Here is a 20644-nt window from a genome sequence, read left to right as displayed (position 1 = left end):
GAAGTTGTTTCCTGATGCAGAAAACCCAGTTGTTGGATAAACTCAGATCCTGCATCTGGAATGAAGTTGGGAATATTAATCAGGCACCACAGGTATCATAACCTTCCTTTTCAGACACTTGGGGAGTGTTGGAAGCAATTAAGGCAAATCAGATGGGATGGGTCCCTCTCCTCTCTCCCCTTATCCCCCCCTTTCTTACTCTTTTCTCTGCCTTCTTTCCCTCCTCCCTAAAAAAGGAGAAGGAAATAGAAAAGCAAAGTAACTTGTATGGATAGAGGGGAGGTGTAATTATGAGCAGTGGGACCAATTTAAAAAGGATGATTTCAGAGAGACTCAGGCTTCCTTTGACATGTTGAGGGGTTTTGGTAGAGGATAAAAGGAAAATAAACTAATTTATTCCTAAATTGTAATTCCTTTTTGGTATTAATCTGTTTCATTAGTGTAGTTCACAAATGCACACAGGCAGGGGAGAGAGGGGGGCTGCAAATTGAAATGAAGACATTTTCAAAAGGAAAATTTTGCTAGGAAAGGCTTCCTGCAGGGAGAAATCATATCCCAGGAGAAGAGCTGGGAACTCCATCACTTTGGACGTCTCTGTAAGTGAGACTGGATAGAGCAATTTGGGAAGTTTCTCGTAGGGAGCAGTTTTTGCTGCGTGGTGGGTAGGACCAGCTGAGCTAATCGATCCCTTCCCTGCCCAGTCCGTGTGGTTTTCATTTCCTCCTGCTGGGAGGTGGGGAAGGGCACTGGACTGGGGAGTGTGGTGGCCTTAGGGAGCTGTCACTGCTTACAGGGTTGCTGTTGTCCTGGGCTGTGATTCTGCTGCTCTGAAATGTTTTCAATTAAAGAAGAATTTTTAATTTTTTTTTTTTTTTTTAAATCCCCTGCTGTGACTCTTTTTAGGCTTAGGAGGGTGTAACCATCTTTGCAGGGAATGTTCTCCACCTTCCCTGAAGCTGCAGCTGAGGCATCTCCCAAAACTGCCTGGTGTCCATGGGTGTCAGCTCTGGAGCTCGTGGGCTGAAAATGGTTTCACTGAGATCTGAGCAGCTTTTTCTTGGATTTCACCCACAAAAAAACATCCTGTTTCCTGTTTGCTCCATGGGACAGAGCTCTGAGAATGGGGAAGAAAGTGGGGCAGAATGTATCATCATAGTATCACAGGATGAACCTTAAGCTCACCTTCCACCATCCCAAATTGCTCCAAGCCCCATCCAGCCTGGCCTTGGGACACTTCCAGGGATCCAGGGGCAGCCACAGCTTCTCTGGACATCCTGTAGCTGGCCATGAACTTTTAATTTCCCTTCTCTTTTCCCCTTGGTTGTGGTGCAGGTTGTTGATGAGGAAACCTTGTGAAGCAGGTTAGGGTTTGACCCAGCTGTCAGATTAAATGTCGTGGCTGCTGTCGTGGCTGAATCACGGCTCGACGCTCACGAGTGCTTTGCCACCAACCTTGTTTATCTGCCAAGGTGAGTGCTGTGCCTGCTGATGGGAAGAAAAGCCAGGATCTGTGACTTGGTATGGATTTCCAAGGAGGAACGGGGAGATCTGAGAATCGTTTCTTACCTAGGAAGGATGGTTGTGACGGAGAAAAGATCTGTAGGGTGTGAGCAGAGGGAAAAGGTGAGAAGGGGGACTGTGTGCAGCATTTAGGAAGGAGATGGATTGAGTTTAGTGCTGAATGTGAATTCTTGGGATAGAGAGAGCTGGGAAGATGAAAATTATAGAGCATTGGATAAAGGAGCAACTTGTGTGGAGCAGTTGAACAGTGGGATGCTGAGCAAATACAGCTCCGTGGTTATGTTTGTTCTGGAGACAGGGGGTGCATGTGAACACAGTCCACACGTGCCTGGTTTTGAGACCCTGGGGACTGCAGTGCCCATCTTTATTTGGTTCTGTACTCCAGGGCTCGTATTTTCTTATTTCACCTGCCAGAATCGAACCTCAGCTCCGCTGTCCTCTCCTAAGGAAGAGCCTGTGGAGCTCTCCCCTGGATCTGTGCTCAGAGCACGTCCACTCCCTTACACAAGTTCAAGGTCAGGTTTCTGAAGGGCTGGTTTGCCCTCAGAAGAAGAGATGGCTTTTCAAAGGAAAAGTCTGTCCTCCTTTATCCCCTTGACGACTCTTAATTCCTTCTGAATTCTCCCAGTGGTCAGGGACAGCAGAAGCTGGATGCTGCATAATCTCCGATCCCCTGCTGGTTCTGCATCCCTCCTCTCAGCAGTGATTTGTAAATATTATTTTCCCCCTCAGTATTTTAAAGCACATTTTCATCTCCCCTGGCAGAAGGAGGAGGATATTTCTGGCACTGCTGTTGTATCAGTTTTGCTCCTTGTTTAAGATTAATATTAAAAATAATAACAGCACCAAAGCAAACGCAATTTTGGCGTTTTCCTCTTAATTTACCCATTCACTTAAAGTCCTGTAACTGCAGCTTTGCCACCACTTGAGACTCAAAATGCAAATTTAACTGAAGATCACATGGAAATCAACTCATCCGTTTTCCGTGTGATGAGCAAAGGTTCATAAAGGGAAAACCATACTGGAATTTAAACTTTGGCAGAAAATAGGGAAGAACTGTGGGCTGCTGTCGTGTTGATGGTTTGGGCGAGGCAATTTTGATTCTGGTGTGTTATTTCTATTTAGCTAATTCTTAGCAGAATAGTGGCAATTTTAGAAAAGTTATTTCAGCCAGCAATGAAACTGCAGCACAATAAAGATAGATTTGTTCCCCTGATAACAGTTTTGATCAAGGTTTCCTTTTATCCTGCAGTTTTTAAATAATCAGCCCGCTTGCTCTTGGCTTTTATTGTACTGGGGATATTATAAACTCGGATTGTTTTGTAAACCTCTAATTTTAGACACGTCTTACTGCTTATTGTTCCCTTCATCCCCTTTTTTTTTTTTTTTTAATACCATGGAACAACCTCTGCAGAGAGGCAGAAATCATCTGCATCCTGAAACTTTCATGTCTAGACTGCATGAAGGGCACAAAAATGCAACCAGAGCAATCCCCACTCGTATTTTTTTTTTTATAAAGACACTTCTCCATCCCAGACCCAAACCCCACAACTAATTCCCTTCGCCGGGCAAAAATAAGTGGACAAGGGTGGTCAATGCAGTTTCATGGAGTGAGTGTGTGAAATGAGAAGCAGCTTTCCAAACCAGTAGCTGTGTATAAAAGCCAGCGCAGGCATCAGGGATACAATTGAGTTGCTAAGGCAGAGTTTTCCAATCCTGCCCCGTAGAGCCCCGCATCGTCTCATTATTCCGCTCCAGCATCATCCAACAATGGGGGGAAGATAAAAGCCTGGCAACCCGTTTGCTTGGAGGGGTCAATTTATCCCAGCTCTTTGTAGGGCGGTGTAATTTTAGGCTTTTACACGGCGGATCGCGCAGAAATCCTCGCTGCGGCGCTTCCGTAAAATAGGTCAGGAGGGGACTTGCCGCCGGGAGAGCGAGGCCGGGATCGCACCTTGCTTAGAGAATATTGTGTTTTCTCAATGAAAATAAGATGGTTTTTGTCCTTATTCACCCGGTTTGTAAAGGGGGGGGAAAAAAAAATGGGTCAGTTGGGCAGCAGCTCACGCCGGCGGCGTGTTTCGGCGTGCTGCGTTTGGGATGGAAAGTTCATGGAGCCCAGGATTAATGCTTTCTGCAGCAGCAGCAGCAAGGAGTGGGGGGTTTTGGGGTTTTTTCCCCTCAACAGGAGCTTTGGAAATGATACATAACAGGTGTTTCACCTTTCTGAACCTTATTCTAAAATACTAGGCTTTTTTGGCAGAGATCATAAATCAGTCCTGGGGCTGTTTATCAGCTCCAGCGCTTCTGGGTGACCCTTGCATCTCGTCTTTGGAAGCAGCTTAATGCCTGTAACATCCCAAAAGAAGGATCTTGGGGTTTTTATTGGTAGCTTTTGTATTTTGCGATACTGTGACAAACTGCAGGTGTTGGGCGTGGTCAAGGGTTTGGCCACAGTGGCAAAAGACTTGGGAAAAATGGGGTGAAGTCCTTTATTCCTCCTCTCCTCACTGACAAACTATTAATTAATTACTCAGGGAGGGAATAGGAGGACTCTGGAAGGCAATCAGGTGCCAAGGTAAATACAGCCTGGCCTTTCCTTTAACTGACTTTCACAGGGAGTCCTTGAAAAGAGCTGGGATAACACGGCCCAAGGTGAATGGAAGGCTTTGAAGGTCCATGAGCAGGTGATGCAGATCCCTGAGAGGTTTCCTCTCTCCCTCAGTATGGGAACAAGCAGCAAGCTGGGATCTGTGCTCCCAGAGCTGCTGAAAGCACTTAGGATCAGAGCACTGCAAAGGATCCATAAAAAAAAATTAAAAATCCACTTCTCTCTGCCTTTAACATGGATTTTGCTCTCCAACCACACTGGAAATAGATGGATGTGTGGGGAGACTGAGGAGTTGCATGGAAACCTTTAATCGTTCTTCCACCCAAACCACAAAAGTCCTGGTAGGCGTGGGATAGCCAAATGTTGGAGATGCTTCTCATTTTGCTGGGGAAAAGGAAGGGAAAAGACCACTTCTGTTAGTCCATTCTGTGGGAATGCCATGGTTCAGCAGGGAATTAAGACCTAGTTGTGTTTGCTTCACTTCCCAACAGAGCTTCTTCCATCTAGTGCAGCCAAAGGACTTCCAGGGTAAGACTTGAAATCAAATTATCCTCTCCCTGTAAAATCTGGGGTCGTTGGAGGATGACCCAGAGCGGCGACACTCAGGAGAAGGAGAAGCAGGAGCTCTCCCTTTCCTGCAGCCACCCTGTATTTATAAAACCTGAACACAGGTGTTTTTCTCTCTCCTCTGCCGCTCAGCATCATCTGTGCTGCCGCTCAGGTTACGTGGCCAGAGGCTGCAGCATGAAGAACAACTCCTCACTTTGCTCAGCCCCCGTCTCCGCCTCGCTGTCACCTCTCCAGCTCCTGCCCTTCCCCTTCAGCCTCTCACCCAGGAGCCTCCTTTGATCCTGGCACTGATTTTCTCTGTAAAAAAGGTGGAAAGAGCCCGAGTGACGGCTCCTTGGGCTGGGAGAGGGGAGGTGGGTGCACAGTGAGGCACACAAAAACCTGATGCCGTTATTCTGTCGTGCTGAAACAACATCTGGCTCTGTGACGCCAGCGCTTCTGCACAGCAAGGAAGGATGGAGGTAAAGATTTGGGACACCTCGCTGTCCTTGGCTGCCCAGCTTGTCACCTGCTTCCAGGCTGGCTGCCTGGCTCATGGCAGGTGAGCAGATCCTTGTAGGTGTGGTTCTGGGAATGCTTTGCTCCAGGGACCAGCTCGGTGTGAGCAAGAGGCGCCAGATTTCCCTCCTCCCACCCCACCATTCCTCAGGTTACTGCAGGGCTTGTGCAATTTGATGTCCCTGAGTGCTCCTGTGCTTTGTGACTCACGGTTTTTACCTGCCAGGCTGTTAAACTCTCAGTTTTGGTGTTCCACATCCCAGCTCTTGTCATATCTCAGGCGGGATGCCTTCAGCTTTAACTTTCGTATTTTCAGATTCTGTGCTGCCTAGGGATGTAGCTCTCAGCCTCACATTCAGTGTCACTCAGCTCTTTGCAGAGCAGGGAGACAAAACAAATCCTTTTCCTGCTGGAGACCAAGGACAGCTTTCAGTCCAAAAGCACAAACAACAGTGGGCTGAAGGGAGGGACAAGAAGGATGGGACCTCACAACCCGAAGCTGTAATTGGACAATTAAACCCCAATATGCAAATGGACCAAAACTTAAAAAATGTAAGATCTCGTGACCCCAACGCCATCTTTCTTCTGTGACCACCCTGGGTGCAGCCTTGGTCAGGCTCCTGTCTTGCCCAAGGTGGATCCCAGAGGCCTTTCAATAAATATTTTGTTTTCTGGCTCTGTCCAGTCCCTGTTTCAGGTCAGCCTTCCTAAGGCATCACACCAAGTCCTCAGGTTACCGCAGGGCTTGTGCAATTTGATGTCCCCGAGTGCTCCTGGGCTTTGTGACTCGCGGTTTTTACCTGCCAGGCTGTTAAACTCCCAGTTTTGGTGCTCCACATCCCAGCTCTTGTCATATCTCGGGTCTTTTGAAATGGGAAAGAAGCAAAAGCCCTGCATGAAAATGCTGTTGGGCCATGAGGATCTTGTGGGGCACAGGGAGAAGCCTGGAGTCGTGCTGGGCAGCAGGGCCGGGTTTAGATGGATATTGGGAAGGAATTCTTCCCTGTGAGGGAGGTGAAGGGAGAAAAAAGAAATGCTGAGGCACGAGGTGATGCTGATGGTGGGACACTGATGGGGGCTCAGACCAGAAGCACAGATCATGTTCCCCAGAGCTGACCACAAATTAGAGCCAGCTGTCAACACAGAAATATTTAACTCTTGTCTTCAAGTGAGGGTGGGGATGGGTGTCAGCAGGGACCAAAGGCTGCTCCAGCAGTGAGGGCTGATGGAGAGCTGGGAGGGTGGAAAAGTGGAGCTCATGGAGATTTATGGAGCCCCTGGAGCCAAACTGGAGGGATCCTGTCATCACATCCAGTAAGAGCAGGAGTGGTGCACACATCCCTGGGCTAAACCAGCACCCTTTCCCAGTTCATACTGGGCTACCCCGCTGGTCCTCAAACCCCAGATGCCAAGTCGGGTGCCCCCCTGAAGTGGTGAGGCAGGAGGGGAAGATGCCAAATGCAGGCTGTGCTTCTGGTAGCTCCTCTCTGACTTTAACAGGAAAAGACTGACCACAGAAAATGTTCAATATTGTTTTTCTCCTCATTTTCCTGAAATCTGTTGAACTGCTTTGCCTGTGGAGGGAGGAGGGGTCATGTGGGGGATGGGGAGGAAGAAATAATGGTGGCTCTGTTGGATGGAGCTCTCCTAACAGACAGTTTGTGTTGTTATTTTCCCCCTCCAAAACACAGAAGGTCTGATCTGAAAATCCCGGGCTTTAAAAGCACAGATGTTTAGTCTGACACACAAACGTGGCATCGTTCCAGCAAGTGGAACAGCTGGAAAGCTCCTGCTGAGTTCCGAGGAGCTAATCTGGGATGAGAGGAGTTAAAGCTGCTCAGCAACAGCTGCATCCCTCAACCAAATCACCTGAAACTTCCCTTCCCTTCCCTTCCCTTCCCTTCCCTTCCCTTCCCTTCCCTTCCCTTCCCTTCCCTTCCCTCCAGGTCTTTCCCTTTGACCTAAGGCAGCTTTCAGAGATGTTTTCCAGCTTCTCCTGTCCCTCCAAGTGTCCTCTTTGAGGAGCAGGGGGAGAATCAATGGTGGGGATAAAAAACAGCCCATGGCAGTGCCACCAGGCTGGATATTGTGAGGTGTTTTTGGGGGTCTTGTCTCCGTGCCCAAATAGGTCAGAGGGAAGATGGTGTTGGACTGATTCTGTCTCCGTGTTAATGTCACAGCCAGAGATGTTTTGGGGTGTGAGTTGGGATGGGTGGCCATTCATTTCAGACTCATTAATTTTAATTCCAGTCCACGCCAGCAAGGATTAAAAGCCGCCCCACTGCTGATGTTCCTTCCTTGACTCTTATTAACTGTCTCAGCATCTGCCATGAATGACTGGTTCCTCCAGGTGGTTTAAGAGTGTCCCACACCTGAAATGCCCTGCTGCTGCCAGGAAAGGCCACCTGGAGAGGCAGGAGTTGTCCTGCTTTTCCCCTGTGCTCTCTCTCCCTTTCCAGTCTTTTCCAATGGTGCAAAATCTGCTTTAGAGGCTGAGCTGTGCCTGTCATCTTTGCTGCTTTGGAGCTGGGGGCGGTCAGAATTCGACTCAGGAATCCTTTGTCTTCATTGGCATCCTCTGCAAAGTGGTGGTGGAGATACAGGGCTTTCCTTCAGCAAGGTTAATCTGTTTCTTGCACTGCTTATGGGATAATTCATTAACTGAGAATGAAGATGGCACCATGTTTTCCAAAGACTCCAGGTCTGCCTTTCCTACAGCTTCCAGAGTGGGAGGTGGGGAGCAGTCAGCATCCAAATGTGTAATTGTACAAGCATTTGTACGTCAGAGCATCAGGGATGTACAGAGGATGTAAAGAGATCCCATAACATCTGGTGAACTTGGATTTTAAAAGCAAGCAAATCACACCCAGAACCCACGGGATGCCTGTAAAGCTGTGGGGGAGAGGAGCAGAGAAAAGGACTCCACAGAGGAGTAGAGGCTGGTTGGTTCATATTTAAGTCAAGTCGCTTCTGGAAATCACATCTAGATCTCTGAAGTTACATGGAGACGGTTCCTTTGAGAACAGTGCCCTAACAGCATTATTAAGGTAGAAATAGAATCATAAACTCACTTAGGTTGGAAAAGACCTCTCAGATCATTGAGTCCAACCATGAACCCAGCACTGCTGTGTCCGAAAATAACCCTGTAATGAAGTGACTGCTCGTAACGTCCCTATTGCTTTGTCTATATATTAGATGTCGCCCCTTTTCCCTCCGTAGGGTTTTGGTTTTAAACCCTTTGCACCTCCCAAAATGAATTCTTCTCCTTTTCTCCCTCCTCTTTGGAACATCCCTGCATTTGGTTATGGAAGGATCGCAGGAGGTTTCCCCCCACTGCTGTACGAGCACAGGATGGCTTGGGGTACAACATCACCCATTTAGGATGAGCCAATCCCGTAGATAATGTAGGAATGTGCCTGATCTGGGACAGGGCATAGCTTGGAGATGGATGTCACTGAAGGATGGGACTGGATTTGGTTTGGACTAAGGAAGATTTGAGCCAGGATGGCCTCAAGGTGCGGGGCGTGGAGTCAAAAGTGATGGCACCAAGCTGAGAGGCGCAGGTGTCACTGAGGGACAGGATGACATGCTGAGGGACCTTGGCAGGCTGGGAAAGAGGGACCTTGTGATCCCCATGAGGTTAAACAAGGCCAGGTGTAAGGTGCTGGGCCTAGGTCGGGGCATTCCCAGGATCAGAACAGACTGGGGGATGAATGGGTTGAGAGCAGCCCTGCCCAGAGGGGTTTGGGGGTGCTGGTGGATGAAAAATGAGCCAGCTTACTGCCCTGAAAAAGAATTGTACCCTGGGCTGTGTCCAAAGAAGGGTGGCCAGCAGGTCAAGGGAGAGGAGTCTGTTCTCTACTCTGCTCTCAGGATGCTCCACCTCCAGTGCTGTGTCCAGCTCTGGGATCCTCAGTGCAGGAAAGACGTGGAGCAAATCCAGAGGAGGCCACAGAGATGCTCCAAGGGCTGGAGCCCCTCTGCTCTGGAGCTAGGCTGGGAGAGCTGGGAGTGTTCCCCTGGAGAAGGGAGGGCTCCAGGAGAGCTCAGAGCCCCTTGCAGGGCCTAAAGGGGCTCCAGGAGAGCTGGAGAGGGACTGGGGACAAGGGATGGAGGTACTGGGGAATGACTTCCCACTACCAGAGGGCAGAGATGGATGGGAGATTGGGAAGAAATCCTTCCCTGTGAGGGTGCTGAGCCCTGGCACAACATGCTCAGAGCAGCTGTGGCTGCCCCTGGATCCCTGGAAGTGTCCAAGGCCAGGCTGGAGCACCCTGGGACAGTGGAAGCTATCCCTGTCCATGTCAGGGAGGTGACACTGAATGGTCTTTAAGCTTCCTCTCCAACCCAAACCCTGCCATAACTCGATGAAAACGAGAGGAGTTTGTCAGGCTGGGCCCTCGCGCCGCCAAACGCCGTCCTGGTCTGGAGCAACAGACTTTGTGTTGTGTCCCTGCGGGCACAGAAAGCCCTCTCTGTTGTGTGGCAGCTCCTGTACCATTTAATGCCTGGTTTGGGGGGTCTCCTATTTAACAGCGACACTGAGGAGCCTTCTGTGTATTATGTTCCTGTCCAGGGCGTGATGGGAACGGGTGTTTTTGTAGGAAAGCTGCTTTTCAAAGCCTTTTGAAAGGAACAGCGAGGACTTTCAAGGATGGGGATGTCTCGGGTGCCGTCGTCTTCATTGCTGTTGGAATGATTTAACCTGGGTGGAGGGCTCTGTCCTGCTGGATGGGATTGAAATGAATTTAATTCAGCATAATTTTGCTTGGCTTAGGTGCCTAATGCAGAGCTCTGTAAGTAGCCTCTTAATGTTTATTTTCCTATCACTAAAATCTAAGTGAGAAATGGTGATGTTTAATGGCTGCTCAGGGACTTTGTTTATTGGGGAAAAAAAGCAAAATGCATCATAAAAAAATTAATTTCAGCATTACCTTGACTCTGTTGTCTCTCTGATATGCATCCTGCTGTCATCAAGGAAACTTGAAATTCCCTCTCTGTATTTTCTTTTTTGCACATGAAATGGCCAGGATTCATCTCTCCACCACTGCCCACGTGTGTCCAAAAACATTTGTGGTCCCAGTGCAAATAGAATCTCCAAACATTTCAGAGGAGCTGCTCCTTCCGGCAGCTGCTGCCGCCGTGGTGCCCCTGAGCGCAGCAGCTCTTCCAGGCTTTTGAGCGGGTTTTCAGCACAGAATTGCCTCACCAGAGGATGGGAGCATTATTTTGGGTGGTTTTTTTGATTTGCCGTGATTGGTACGTGGCAGGACGGAATAATTCAAGTGGTAATTTGCTGCCTTTCATGAAGTTGCCTCAGGAACTTGTTCTCCTTTCTAACGCTGAGCTGCGGGTGACAGGACAAAAGGAAATGGCTGCAAACCTACAAAGGTCAGGGTTGGATTTGAGAAGAAATTCTTCCCTGTGAGGGTTGGGAGGAGCTGGCACAGGGTGCCCAGAGCAGCTGTGGCTGCCCCTGGATCCCTGGAAGTGCCCAAGGCCAGGATGGACGGGGCTTGGAGCAACCTGGGCTGGTGGAAGTTGTCCCTGCCCACGGCAGGGAGTGGAACTAGGTGGACTCTAAGGTTCCTTCCAACCCAAACGGTTCCGTGATTCGATGATTCTGTTCTTGGAGATGATGGGGTGCATCCACCTTCCCTTTAGGGAGGGACCTCAGGCTTCTCCTGCAGCTCCATCTAGAGGGGAGGAAGACGGGCTGGTCATGGAGGCTGGTGGCCTCTGTGGGCCACCACGGCTCTGCCATCCCCTCACCCAATATCCCACCCTGCAGCACCTTTGCCAGCGCTGTGAGAGGTGCTTTCTCTGACCTTGGGGTCACTCCTCACCCCAGAGCCACGTTACTGCTGGAAACCTTTGTGTTTATTGGGGAGGACACCACAGCCAGACCCAGTTCCTTGCCCAGCCGCTGCTGGGGAGGGACATTTCTCTGCTGAACCCCAAAAGCAGAAGCAGGTGCTGCTCCCTCGGCTGAGGATGTGGAAACCGCACACAGCTGCTCTGCGGTTGCTCTTGGGGTAGATTTCACAAGAGAACTCGCTGTGGTTTGGGCTGGGGCTTTCCTGGAGAGGAGGTCTGATCTGGACCTCCCCAACTTCTGCTCTGTGGCTGTGTGGGCCAACATCTGCATGGACCTCTGGGCTTGCTCCTCCAACTTCAGCTTTCCTCCCATCCATGAGCTTTGGATTTATATTCTTATTTTAAATGCCATCCTGGAGGGAAGAACACAGCAGTGCTGAACGTCCGGTTACTTTCCTTTATCCAAGTCCTAATTCTCCCTTTTTTTTAATATATATATATAGGGGTGCTCTGGAATTCCCAGCTCCCCAGCTGTGCCAAAAAGAAGGCTGGTTTAGACCTTAGCAACAGGGTATTTTTGTTCAGATTGTATTTGTTCTCCTGTGAGAGCCATTGTTCTGTCCCATGCCTTGACCGCTCCAAAGGCTGGAGATAAAAGCCCTGGCTGACAATAATACAGTTGAGTTCAGCCTTTTGTTGGGGAGATGAAAATAGAGGATGAATCCTGAATAACATGGGAGGGTTAAAAGTCAGTCGTCCCAGGATGTTGGTTAATCACTTCAAAGATAAGAGGCTGCATTTTAATTATATATTTTTTGAACTGCTGAACGTGAGGTTTTGTGTTGGTATCAGCGGGGGCTTGTAGCCACCGTGGTGTTTAGGACTGGTTCTTACAATCTTGACTCAGCAGGAAATATGTTTATTGCAGTGATATTGGGTTTGTGGTAGGTTTATAGCAAAATCTATATATAATTTGTAGGAGCTATATTATATTAGTTTATAACAGGTTTATAGACATTTAAATCTCAGAAACATAGAATCACAGGGTGGTTTGAGTTGGAGGGAAGCTTAAAGATCATCCAGTTCCACCCCCCTGCCATGGTCAGGGACACCTTCCACTGTCACAGGTGGCTCCAAACTCCAGTGTCCAACCTGGCTTTGGATATTTCCATTGATGCAGGGGCAGCCACAGCTTCTCTGGGCACCCTGTGCCAGGGCCTCAGCACCCTCACAGGGAAGGATTTCTTCCCAGTATCCCATCCCTCCCTGCCCTCTGTCAGTTTGAAGCCATTCCCTGTGTCCTGTCACTCCATCCCTTGTCCCCAGTCCCTCTCCAGCTCTCCTGGAGCCCCTTTAGGTGCTGGCAGCGGCTCTAAGATTTCCCTGGAGTTTTCCCTTCTCCAGGGGATAATTCCCAGCCTGGCTCCAGACCTTGGAACATCTCCTGGACTCCTGGATTTGCTCCAGCAGCTCCACATCCTCTTGATGTTGGGGATCCCAGAGCTGGACACAGCACTGGAGGCAGAATCCCCTCCCTTGACGTTCTGGTCGCATCCATAAATGTATTTTTACATCATGGGTTTCTAGCAGTAACAATGATAGAAGGTGCCCAGCTTGGTTTGGCTCCTTGACCTGTGTCACAGCATCACTTTGCTTTAAACAAGGACAACTCTCTTGGGCATGGAAGATGGAAAGGTGTAGAAAAGGCAAATTAGAAAAACTGACACAAAACAGATGGAAAAAAGAAAAAAAGAAAGATAAAAGTGGAAACAGAACCACTGGAGGCAAGCAGGGTGTGGCCATTTTTCAGGAGCATGGTCTGATGAGAAGAAATATTTGGGAGGCTGACCTGCTTGAAATGCTGACAGTGTGGATGATATCGGGGATCATCCCTAAACTCCGCAGGCCTGGGAAATCCTTGCCTTGCTGAAGGTGTTTCGGTGGCACTCTGGGCAACAGCTCGTTTTTGCTGAGTTATTTATGTTTATGTGGGCACTTCCTGCCCACATCAGCTTCTAGCAAGGCTCCTCATCCCTCCTGGCAGACCCTCCCTCCCCAGCTGCCCTCACCTGCCGTCCATGTAATCGGCAATGATTTCCCTAAATGCTCACAAAAGCAGATGTTCTCTCTGTGGTCGCGTGCAGCCGGCTTAGACTGCACTGGAAACACGAGCATACGGCATTAAAGGACTAAGTCCTGTAAATAAGCCTATTAAAAGGTTGGAAATAATGCCTCCAACTAAGCCATCAAATGCAGCTGAATCCCAGTGCTTGTATTAATTTGTTATCTGCAACGTGCCAATCCCAGTCCACCCAGGACCGGGTGCCCTGGTGCTCGGCCAGTTGCTCGTATGTGGTGGTTGGTGGGTGTCTTGTATTGTTTCCAGCTAATAAATCACATTTATAGGTAATTAACACTCCATCTAACACTTCCTCAGCGTTGCCGATGAGTGGGAGAAGAAATTGCTTGGTGCAGTTGTGAGTGGGGGGCTCTGGGCTTTCAAGGCTTTAGGTGATGCTGCCGGAGAAAAAAATTATCCTCACTTATTTTCCTGCCTCAAAGCAGGGGATGAGAAGGCGGGTCCCCAAGTTGTTCTGCAAGTTCTGGATGTAAGGAACATGTTTATTACAATGAGAGTGGTAAAACACTGGCACAGGGTGCCTGGAGAAGCTGTGGCTTCCCTTCCTATCCTGGAAGTGCTCAAGGCCAGGTTGGGCAGGACCTTCAAGACCATTTTGTTCCACACCCTGCCGTGGGCAGGGACACCTTCCACTATCCCAGGTTGCTCCAAGCCCTGTCCAACCTGGCCTTGGACACTTTCAGGATTGGAAGCTCTTATAAACTCTCTAAAATCTATGAAATCACTTTTCCCTGGGCCCAACATGTTCAGCAGCATTTCATCCACTCACTGGATTGTTCATCTGAGAAAAGGGAAAAATCATGGCATTTTGATGAGCTGACGTTTTTCAGACAGCATCTCTCTGGGCTTGCAGCTCCAGAAATACCTGTCAGGCAATTTTCCTTTCACCTGGAAACACGCTCCGATGTCTTATTTGTGGATTGTGCTGAAAAACAGTTGTGTCTGGCAGCGCAACTGCTCCAGTCAGACTTTTCAGCTTGAAGCCTTCAGCAGAAGACGTGCCTCACGATGCTTTTGGCACTCACATAAATCAGGGAGGAATACGCTTCAAATCCAGCTCCCCTCGTTTGCAAACCTTGTTTATAAACCCTCACAGCCACTGGTAAAATCATGGTTCTGGTTTATCTGGAAAACAGAGAAACAGAGTTAATGAGAGATGCAGGGGGATGAATCTCTGGCCCCGCTCTGGCTGTCACCGTTTGTACCTCATCCTCAACCCGTTCTTTTTTTTCTTTCCCCAGTCTAATACATGCAAATATATGTAAACAGTAAAGACTGTTCCACCGAGTCTTGCACGTTTGTTCAAGGAGGAGGAAAACAAGTCGATCTCACAGGGAATTTGCAGGCTGAATTTTTAAGACCCGTCTATTAAAAAAAGACCCAAAACCAAAAAAAGCATCTGTTGGCCGCGGGTGCTGACCGAGGTGATTCTCCCTGGCATCTGTTTTCCCCGCGCTCGCACTCGTAATGTCATTAATATGGAGCCTTTGGAGAACTGGAGTATATCCTAATTAGCAGCCTCTGATTTTTTTTTTTATTTCCCCCCCCCCCAGTTTCATAATCAGTGATCTCGGCTACACCACAAGTGTTACTGTGGCAACAGGGCTGAACTGAGCAGCGGTGCAGAATTACCGCAGGTAAAGCGGTGATTTCACGGCTCCGGCGGCACTTTCTTAGCCCCGGGGGCTGCTCCGTGGGACGGGCTGGCTGCTCCCCGCACCTACAGGTGTCCCGGGTGGATTTCAGGGTAAGCACAACCACGGAGATTAAGCTGCATGACCGAACGCATGCGTTTTAATTGGGGCTGAGCCTCCGTAATGAGATTTTAAGGCCGTCATGCGAGTGATCCCCTCCGACACCTTTGTTTTAAGCAGGATGCTCCGAGCCCTCGCTGCCTCAACGCTCCCGGCTCAGTCTTGGTGTGGAGCTGGGACTTCACCCCGGTCCTGCAGAAGGAGCTGAGCCCAAACGCTGGGCTTTTATTTTTTGGGGTTTGTGGTTTTTTTTGTTTTTTTTTTTTGTGGGGGTTTCTTTTATTTTAAGCCTCGTTTCTCCTCCCCACGCACCGCTCGCTCTCTCCGAAAGGCATTTTGTTAGGTGGAGATGTTGTCAAGCTGATTAATGGCCATCCTTCATCCTGACTCCTCCATCAAAAGCAACCGGTCCTTTTCATAGCCGGAATGTGAACTGAGCTCGTGTTTCCTTTGTACACACCTGGCACTTAGGAGGGGACACCCTGGAACGGGATATTTAAGGAAATACGTTCCTGTGCGCCTTGACTTTTTTTTTTTGTTTCGATTATTAATTAATGGTTTTGAATAATGAGTCCAGCCAGTTTCTCCCGTGCCTCTCAGGCAGTTGTTCTCCGCTTCCCGGTGCCGTGTTGGGGCTGCAGCGCTGATCCCGTGGGGAAAGCGCACCAGGAGAGTGGTCTTGTGCCAGCCGGGGGTTTTTACAAGCTCTGAGGGCGTTTCTTTGGCAGAATCGTGCCAGAGAGTGTCTCACCTCCCTCTCCCCTTGGCAGCACAGCTCCTGCTGCCCCCTCATCCCTCACCTCCATCCCAGCATCTTCCTCTTGGTCAAGGCTTGGGCTTGTTCCTTCACATTCCTCCTCCCTGCCCCGACAGCTCCCTCAGGCCCAGCTCTCTGCACTCCTCCTCAAAACTTCCTCTTCTCTTAGCTCTCACCTGTCCTGCCTCGAGGCTCTGTCCTTTAGGAATCCCTCTCCAACTGGTCATTCTCCATGGCCACAGGCCCAGGAAGCTTTTCATCCCCTCTATCTCTTCCATAATTTTTTCCCCAAGCCATCCCCGTTTATTCTGCAGCAGCAAGCGGCGCGTATTCCCACGATCGCACATCTGTGGCACCGGGAGAAAAGAGTGGCTGAGGGCGATTTAAACCTGTCCTAATTATGAGAGTTATTAGGAAAATTATTATTAGGAAAATTATTTGTATTTGTAGTTCTTCCTCTCCGAGGCACCTCGGGCAGTTTCCAGGCGGTGGCTGTGGCAGGGATGCCCTTCCATGGACAAGGATCTTCGAGAGCTTTGGTCTTGGATGTCCCACTGGTCTGCTCCCGGCGATCCAGGGATGCAGCCTCATCCCTTGACTGTTACTTCCATACTTTCAGCATGAGACCATCAAGTCTGTAGGTTCTTTGTTACTATCTGTTTGTTTTTAAACCTGCAGGGACAGAATTCTTGCCTAAAAGCAAGATATTACAGAAGAGTGAGGTCTGATGTGCCAGTTACAGGGGCCTAATTGTGGGAGTTGGAACTGGATGATCCTTAGGGTCCCTTCCAACCCAAACCGTTCTCTGGTTCAGTGACTGGTACCCACTGTCACTATTTCTGCATCTTTGTAGGAAGTTGAACTATACATATCCCAAAAACATCCACAGTTATTGTTTTTCTGTTTTGCTTTGGTTTGGTGTTTGTTGGTTTGGTTTGGTTTGGTTTTTTTTGTTTTGGTTTTTTGTTTGTTTTGTTTTTCTGAAAACCTCATCAGTTTATTTTTCAGTTCCAGAAGTGTTTGGACTATGCTCTCAGGCACATGGTGTGATTTTTGGGGTTGTCCTGTTCAGGGAGAGTTGGACTTGGTGTTCCTTGTGAATCCCTTCCAACATCCTGTACGGTGTAGGAATCTCCTACTCAGAGCTAGGTGCTTCTTACTCCACTATGAGCTTCAATCCCAGCAGCTTTGCTTTTTGAAAAGTTTGCAGGACGGGCAGTTACAGAATCACAGTGATTGATTTTGGAAGGAACCTCTGGAAGTCATCTGATCCAACCTCCTGCACCAGCAGAGCTGCCAGATCCGGTTGCACGGGACAGTGTCCAGACAAATTTCGAATATTTCCAACGGAGGAAAATCCACAACATCCCTGAGCAACCTGTGTCAGCACCTGGGTCGCCATCACAACTAAAACGTGTTCCCTGTGTTCAGAGGGACCCGCTGTGGTCAGTGTGTGCCCGTGGCCCCTTGTCCTGTCCCTGGCCACCACTGGCAGGAGCCTGGCTCCGTCCTCTCTGCACCCTGCCTGCAGGTGTTGATGCACAGGGATGAGAGCCCCGGAGCCTTCTCTTCTCCAGGCTGAGCAGCCCCAGCTCTCCCAGCCTTTGCTCAGAGCAGAGATGCTCCAGTCCCCTCACTGGGCTCTCCCCAGTGTCCCCAGTGTCCCCAGTGTCCCTCCTGTCCGGGGGAGGCAGGACTGGACCCAGTGCTGCAGGTGTGACCAGTGCTGAGCAGAGGGGCAGCATCCCCTCCCTGCTTGGAGAACCTCCTTCCAGGTTCTGGCTGGTGAACACCTGATCCTCTCCATCCCTCCACGATGGCTTCACACACGTTGCTGCTGCCGGATGGGCTTTGGGAGAGGATCACCATGGGATGGGTTAACATCTCGCTCGAGTTCATATCCATGGGAAAAACTGATCCTGCTTCAGACCAGCAGATTTTAACATTATCCTAACAGTGAGAGGTATTTCTAGGTGCCCAGAAGTCCATGTGGGAATAGGGTTGGGTTCCCTCCTTGCACATAGCATGATGTTACTCTTTGAAAGATGAGTATGTGTTCACCTGTTGAACTGAAGGGCATGAAAATGCTCCAGGAATTGGAGCCCCTCTGCTCTGGAGGCAGATGGGAGAGCTGGGGGTGTTCACCTGGAGAAGAAAAGGTTCCAGAGAGGCCTTCAAAACCTTCCAGTGCCTAAAGGAGCTTCAGGAGAGCTGAAGAGGGCCTTTAAACAAGGGCCTGGATTCATGGGACAGGGTGAAGTGGTTTCAAACTGCCAGAAAGCTGAATTAGATGGAGAAATTCATTCATGTGAGGGTGTTAAAGCCCTGGCACAGGTTGCCCAGAGAAGCTGTGGCTGCCCCTGAATCCCTGGAAGTGTCCAAGGCCAGGTTGGATGGGGCTCGGAGCACCCTGGGACGGTGGAAGTTGTCCCTGCCCACAGCAGGAGGTTGGAACTGGATGGTTTTTAAGGTTCCTTCCAAACCATGCCACGAGCAAATGCTGATGTGCAGGAAAGCAGCGATTTGTGGGAGGTTGAGCAGGTGGAGAAAGCCAAGCTCCAGGGCCTTCCCACAAGCTCATCCTCCTCCTCCTCCTCCTCCTCCTGCCCCGCTCCGCACAGGGGCTGTCCCTCGTGAGGAAGTTGCACGTTTATTTAAAAGAATTAAAAACAAAAAAAACCCCAAACCGAACAACTAAATGGATTTTCAGAAAGGGTGAATGGCTGCTGTGATTCATCTTTTCTGGTGAAGAGTGGAGCGGCAGAGGGTGGGGGATAATGTTCAGTGACACATCAAAGGCCTCGCTTCAGCTTCGGAGACACATGCACGGAATTAGTCACCGCGTTCTAGTGCAACAGAACCCTTTTTCCCCCCTAAATTCAATTCTTCTCTCCCTGTGATGGCCAACTCACTGCGGCCCTCGGCTATTCCATGTGTGTTTTTACATCCTTCGCATCTCGTTGAGAGGTTTGGGGTTATGATGAGGTTGCCCTGCTATCAAACTCCTCTACCGTGGATCACAGCTCCAGTGAGAGGCTGGAAATCCACAAACAGGATTTAAAAGGAGCAGGGAGGGGGAGAGGGAACGGCAGGTTTGTTTTCCAGGGTGGCTGAGCCATGCTGATGGCTTGCTGCCACCAAAAAGAATTAAAAAATAATGTCCTTTTTCCCCTTTCTTTATGCTTGTGCTTGTTCTCACCCTGCTGTGAGCTGCTTCAAAGAGCCAACCTTGCTCCCGGTTCTGCACCCTCTCCTTCTCGCCAACAAATAAATAGGAAAACCGAACATTTATTTTTATTTTTCACCGCAGCTGGAGCCAGCACAAGGCAGTCAGGCAGTTATCAGTTGAGCCACTGCCTTTCAGCATCCTCCTGATGACAGCAGGGATTTCTGGGGTCCCGGGAAAGCTGGTTAGAATTCAGGTTGTGTCTCCTCGGTGCACGCAGAGAAAAAATTGCCTCATTTTCCAGGAATTAGGAATATGTCAGAGGTGGGGGTAAATCCTGCCTTTGATTGTGGACGGCTGTATCCGGGTTGGATCTGGGCAGCTTCTGCAGCAATAAACTCCAATTCTTTGCATTCTGGAAGCGCGGCAGGGTGATCCTGCAGCCTGACCCCCCTGTAGCACCAGCCACAGGCATTTTGAAGCCACTTATTGCTTTATAAAGAGATTATTTCCTTTATTTCCCACCCCCCTCCCCTCCGGCATCAATCATCTCGACAAGATCTGCTTCTTTTAAAACATACATTTCTTTGAAAACATACATCCTGCAGCTTAAAATCCAGCTTTTCCTATAAGGAAGATCCCAAGCGGTTTATGGAAGAATGCAGCGCACATACACTATATATCTATATCAACAACAAAAAAATGCACATATCTATAATATTTATGTGCACATCAGTGGCAATTATCGATGTTTCCAAGCCTGGTCTTTGAAAAAAGAAGGTCTCAGGCAGAGCTACGATGCCCAGCATCCCGACCCTCCGGAGCAGCGGTGCCGGAGCCGGCTCCTTTCTCCTGGGCAGAGCCGGCGCCCTGACGTCAGGGTGTTTTTCTGCAGAGCTCGCAGGATGTTGCAGCCGGCCAAGAGCTGTGTTTATGTTGATAACATTACAAGTATTTCCTCTCCGTTTCCGAAACCAGCAGGGAGGGAGCCGAGGGGGAAGGGAGACTCGGGTTTCTCCAGCTTTGGGGTTGGACTCCGGAGGCTTTTTACGTTGAGGAGCGGGGAACGAACCCCGCTGGGGTTTATTTATGCTGCTTTTGGGAACAGGGAGTGTTGAAGAGCAGGGGCTGGGAATTGGGAGCTGGGCTGGCACAGCCCTCCCCCGGCGCAGGGCTCTTCTGCTCCCTGCTCCGGATCCGGTTTTAAGGTGATAAAGCAGCTCTGGCAGCTGATTGCCGGTCACAGGAGCAGCTCCAGGGATTTGGATTTTTGGGTAATGATGTGCACAGCAAGCTGGGATGCTCCCAGCATCTCGTTCCTTCTGACAGTCATTGTAATAAAGCCATAAAAACTCAGGCTCTGCATGGACTGCCCGCGTCCAACTTTCTTCACGAGAGCGGGGCAAGGCTTGAGGAAATCCAGCGTTATCCCCCCTTGCCCAGCCCTTCCTCCTTCTGCAATCCATTCATGGATCAATGAACTGATTAAATGTAGAATCGTGAGGGGTTTAGTGCTCCCTGCCTGCTGCTGTAATTCCAGACCATCGGAGCTGTGCTGCCAGCTCAGCGAAGGAGGGACCCTCATCGATGGCTGGGCTTGATGAGCTTAAGGGTCTTTTCCAACCTAAACAATTTCTGTGATCATCCCAACCATCCCAAAGGGGCTCTGTAGCCCGTCCAGGAATCTCCTGTAGCTCTCATCCATGTGGCAATCACGGTTTATGGAAATAAGCCCAAACTCTTTTATCCTTGGTGGGTTATTTCCCAATACTGGAGGGCAGAGAGGAGATTCACAACTTTTCCTTCTTTC

At 49.5% G+C, this 20644-nt stretch overlaps 1 protein-coding gene across 2 annotated transcripts in view; it reads left to right on the top strand.

Annotated features, from left to right (window-relative positions):
- The window catches only part of PTPRA (protein tyrosine phosphatase receptor type A), a 115468-nt gene that overhangs the window by 68972 nt on the left and 25852 nt on the right, over nucleotides 1-20644 (top strand). The window contains exon 1 of one of the 2 annotated variants that reach the window (XM_040064688.2): nucleotides 14825-14904. The exons of the other annotated variant lie outside the window; for it this stretch is intronic. The gene's annotated coding sequence lies outside the window, so the exon portion shown is untranslated. Of the gene's footprint in view, nucleotides 1-14824; nucleotides 14905-20644 lie in introns of those variants that run through there. 2 annotated transcript variants of the gene reach the window in all.

This window comes from Hirundo rustica, chromosome 5 (genome assembly GCF_015227805.2).
Source record: "Hirundo rustica isolate bHirRus1 chromosome 5, bHirRus1.pri.v3, whole genome shotgun sequence".
Classification (NCBI taxonomy): Eukaryota; Metazoa; Chordata; class Aves; order Passeriformes; family Hirundinidae; genus Hirundo; species Hirundo rustica.
The sequence above is the reverse complement of the archived record's forward strand: the minus strand, read 5'-3'. Positions and strand labels throughout refer to the sequence as shown.